General features: G+C 37.6%; 1 pseudogene; it reads left to right on the top strand.

Moving 5' to 3' along the window:
• The first annotated feature begins 3039 nt into the window (after nt 1–3039).
• LOC102479185 (gamma-aminobutyric acid receptor-associated protein-like 2 pseudogene) lies at nt 3040–3419 on the top strand (annotated as a pseudogene).
• The last annotated feature ends 1317 nt before the right edge of the window (nt 3420–4736 follow it).

The following is a 4736-nucleotide window of genomic DNA, read 5'->3' as shown; positions in this document are numbered from 1 at the left end:
ATTTATCTATTTCACTTGGTGAGGGCGGGGGTGTCCTGGGCCAGTTTTGGCCTAATCCTATTTTAGGTAAAGAAAGGATTAAGTTTACCTTAAATGTATTTTGAAGGGCCTTCCAAAGGTCAAGATTATTTCTGCCTAGAAAGAACTTCAGCCCACCGTCTATTGTGACCATGGAGATAAAGCATTGTAATTAATAGTAAGTGATCAGAGCAAAGGGGAGCGGTCGGGGGACTTCCTGGAAGATTTTATCGTATACTCAGGATGTATAAGAGAGCTATGTAATTCTTTTATAGTAGTATATTGGGGAGTCAGAGGGGGGTCGCTTCCCAGCAAGGCTGCCACAGTTTCTGGAGCAAAATCCTAGGTCGGGGATGGGGGAGGGGCACACAGTAGTGGCCTTGCCAATGTACTGAACCAACCGGAAACGAGGGGGCTCAGACAGATCCTGGGGCCCTACCGGGTAGGACTCCTCCAACAGCGGAGTTCCCATGTTAATCTCTGGCCTCAGTTATTCACACTGGCTTGAGCCAGTAATGCCAGGCAGAAGCTTGGAATTATGGTGAGGTAGGGAGCTGTAAGCAGGTTCTCTGGGCACTTTGACCTTTTGTGGATACAGTGTAGTTCCCAAGGTGATCTCTGGCCTAAGTCATTACTGGCTTCAGCTGCCACCATCAGGCAGGAGCCAGAAATGATGGTAGGGAAGGGAGCTAGAATCAGGGTCAGAAAGATCTGGGCACCTGGAAGTAGTAGGGGACAGTGGAATTTTCAAGGCAATCTCTGCCCTCAGTCATTCTCAATTATATTGTTTTCATCCTTCTTTCTGTTAATATAATGTATTACATTTTTGGTTTTGCATAGAGTGAATCATCTTTGTATCCCTGGCATAAAGCCTACTTGTTCATGGTGTATAATATTTTTTAATCTGTCATTGGATACAATTTGCTAGTATCTTGTTGGGAATTTTGCATCTATATTCATTAGAAATATTGGTCTTGGGCAAGCAGGTTGCATGGTGGTTAGTGCCGCTGGATTCTCACATGGTCAACCACGGTTTGAGTTCTGGACCTGGTGGCTTGTTTTCTCACTTTCCTCTTTCTCGCTCTGTCTCTCTATGATCAAATAAATAAATAAGGCTAAAAATAGTTTAGAAATATTGTTCTGTAGTTTTCTTTTTGTTATGTCATTATCTGTTTTGGGGATGATGGTGATGGAGACTTCAGAAAATGAATTTGGGAGTATTCCTCTCATTTGGATCTTTAGAAATAGTTTGAGTAGAATGGGGGTTAATTCTTCTTTAAAAATTTTGTAGAATTCAGAAGTGAAGTCATTGGGACCTGGTCTTTTGTTTGTTGGGAGGTTTTTATCACTGATTCAATTTCATTGCTTGTTATTTGTTTATTCAGACTTTCTATATCTTTCTGATTCAGTCTTAGTGGCTTATATGTGTCCATAAGTTTATCTGTCTCATCTGGGTTTTCTTGTTTGTTGGTGTACAGATGCTTAGAATATTCTCAAATGAAGTTTTGTTTTTCTGTTATATTCGTTGTAATATTGCCTGCTTCATTGCAAATTTGATTTATATGATTCCTTTCTCTCTTTATCTTAGTCTGCTAACAGGGTATCTATTTTATCTTCTCAAAGAATCAGCTTTTGATTTCACTTATTTTCTGTATGCTTATTTTCTATTTCACTTATTATTGTTTGAAAATTTATTATTCTTTTCTCCTGGAATTTTTAAAGGTTTTTTTTCTTTCTTTCTTTCTTTTTTCTTTTTTCCAGTTCACTGAGGTGTGTTGTCACTTTGTCTATTTGTCACCTTTTCATCTTTTTCTTATGTGCACTCGAACTTACCTCTTATGACTGTTTTTCCTGTGTTCCATAGATTATGGAAACTCATATTCTCATTTTCCTAGGTTTCAATAAATCATTTTTTTTTCTTTTTTTGAGAGAGAGAGATTTTTCCTGTAGGGTGTGTGAGCTCACTGGATAGACAGAAAGAGAGAAATTACCTCCCCCTGGTGGGGGTGACCACATTGCAATCCCTTCTCCTCCATTCTCTTCTCAGGATCTTGGGCATATATGCACATGTGTCAGAGTGAGTGTTAAGCCACTGGGTCTGGGATTTGAACTGCAGTTGAAAACTGTGAGTATAGCAACGTAACCATTACACATCTGCTGGTCTCCAGCTTCAATAAATATTCTGATTTTAGTCTTAATTTCTTCAGTGGTTGTGAAGTTATTCAGGAGTAGGTTGTTTAGTTTTAATATGTTTGTATTCTTTTGAGAAATTTTTGTGAAATCAATTCCTGTTTAATTGTATCATAATAGGAAAAAATGCTGGATAGTTTCTATGCCTTTGAATCTGTAAAAGCTTGTTTTGTGCCCTATAATGTGGTCAGTCCTTGAAAAGTTTCCATGCAGGGATGAGAACAAATTATATTTTGATATTGTTGCATGGAGAGTTCTATAGATGTCTATCAAGTTTATTTCATTTATGATGTCTTGTAACTCCTGTATCTCTTTGTTTATTTTTTGTCTAGATGATCAATCCAAAGGAGATAGTGGGGTGTTGAGATTCCCCAACAATTAATGTGTTTTTCCCTTTATATCTAGCAGTCTTTCTTTCACATATTTGTGTGCTCCCAAGTTGAGTGTGTGTGTGTGTATATATATGTGTGTGTGTGTGTGTGTATGTGTGTGTATGTGTGCATGTGTTATATCTTCTTGGTGAATTAGTCCTTCTAGCATTATATAATCTTCTTTGTCTCTTCTTACAGTTTTTGTTTTAGAGGAGAATGTGGGGAAAGACATGAAGGAGAAAAATAGAGAGACAAGACATTTATGGGACACAGAAATGGATTATTATTTGTTGATGATAACGTGTATAGTATCCCCAACTGGACTAGTGTGAAATGTATTCATGTTCTAAAATTCACTTTACAAGATAATTGTGATTGTCGTGTAGTCACTGCTGCTGCCGCCGCCGCCATCGTCGTTGTTGTTGTGATTGCTGCGCTGAGCTCCACGGCTCCAAGAGCCAGCTCCGTCCTCTTCCCGCCACCGCCATGAAGTGGATGTTCAAGGAGGACCACTCGCAGGAACACAGATGCATGGAATCCGCGAAGATCCGAGCGAAATATCCTGACCACGTTCCAGTAATTGTGGAAAAAGTCTCAGGCTCTCAGATTGTTGACACTGACAAATGGAAGTACTTAGTTCCATCTGACATCACTGTGACTCAGTTCATATGGATCATCAGGAAAAGGATCCAGCTTCCTTCTGAAAAGGCAATCTTCCTGTTTGTTGATAAGACAGTTCCACAGTCCAGCCTAACTATGGGATAGCTTTACGAGAAGGAAAAAGATGAAGATGGATTCTCGTACGTGGCCTGCAGTGGAGAAAACACTTTTGGCTTATGAGGGTCAGTACTGGGCTAGGTGCACCGTTCGTGCTTGTGTATCTTGTAAATAGCCAGCCGTTTTCAGTTACTATATCAGAACCTCTTCACATAGACCTCTTAGGGCATTTGTAACTGGATTTATTTCTTAATATATTATAAGCGTTTGTTTCCTTAGACTAGTAAATTATCATACAGAGTTTTATTTTGAGTTTTTTCTTTGTGCACTGTCCTCATGCTATACTCTCCAGGGAACTTATTCCACTGGGATCATATTTAATGAAGATATTTCCATATTTAAGTGAGGTAGGTGCAGTATTAAAATGAAAAGGAAGGAGATGATGCATTTATTCTGAATTATGTTTGAAGTATTAGATGGCTAAGTATTAAAAGCATCCAAATTAAGTCCGTAGCAATCAGAACACTTGCTTCACTAAATTTTGCCAACCGCCAATCATGTATCCAAATTAAGTCCTTAGCAATCAGAACACTTGCTTCACTAGATTTTGCCAACCGCCAATCATGTTGGACTGAGCTAATCTGTTCCTCTTTCTGAACTTCTTAAGTTAAATAATTAACAGTAAAACTTCCTCTTATAAAGGCAAAAAAAAAAAAAAAAACCAAGATAATTGTGATGAATAGTGATTGATAGTTTTAGTATTCCCTTCAGGACTTCTTAAAGAGCTGGTCCAGTATGGTGAATTCTTTTAGTTTTGGTTTTTCTTTTTTGGGTCTGAAAATAATTTTGTACATCCCCTTTGAAGGATAATCTTGCTATGTATTGTATTCTTGGTTGAAATTGTTTTTCAGTATTTTGTGTATGTCTTTCAAGTATTTTCTTGCCTGCATTGTTTCATTTGAGTGGTCTGAGGTTATCTTCCTAGCACAACCTTTGGAAATGACTTGATTTCTTTCTTGCCATTTTTAGAATCTTGTCTTTGTCTGTAATTTTTACGAATTTTACTATAAGATACCAGGATGAGGATCTTTTTTTATTTATTTCTTCCTTTTCTTTAAATTTATTGTTTTCATTAATTCACTATACATCATTACAGCATACAAAATAAATTTTCCATCCAGAATACACTGTATATTGGCTCAATCAAGCACATCAATGTACGTGTTATCAACAAATAATTTTCCATTTCTTATGTCTTGTATATTTTGCTGCTTTTTGTTTTGCCATCCTTGATTCACTAACCTTCACCCTCTGCTGTGTCCCACCCTCCTCTCACATAGTCTCTGGTATGCCTTTCCCTCCCATTTAATTGATTTGCTAATGAACTTAATTAGTCTAAATATTTGTAATAGTAAGTGCAGCTGATACATACATATACAT

The sequence above is a fragment of the Tupaia chinensis genome, unplaced genomic scaffold (assembly GCF_000334495.1).
Source record: "Tupaia chinensis unplaced genomic scaffold, TupChi_1.0 Scaffold146784_1, whole genome shotgun sequence".
Classification (NCBI taxonomy): domain Eukaryota; kingdom Metazoa; phylum Chordata; class Mammalia; order Scandentia; family Tupaiidae; genus Tupaia; species Tupaia belangeri.
Note: the sequence above shows the minus strand (reverse complement) of the source record. Positions and strands in the feature narration are given on the sequence as shown.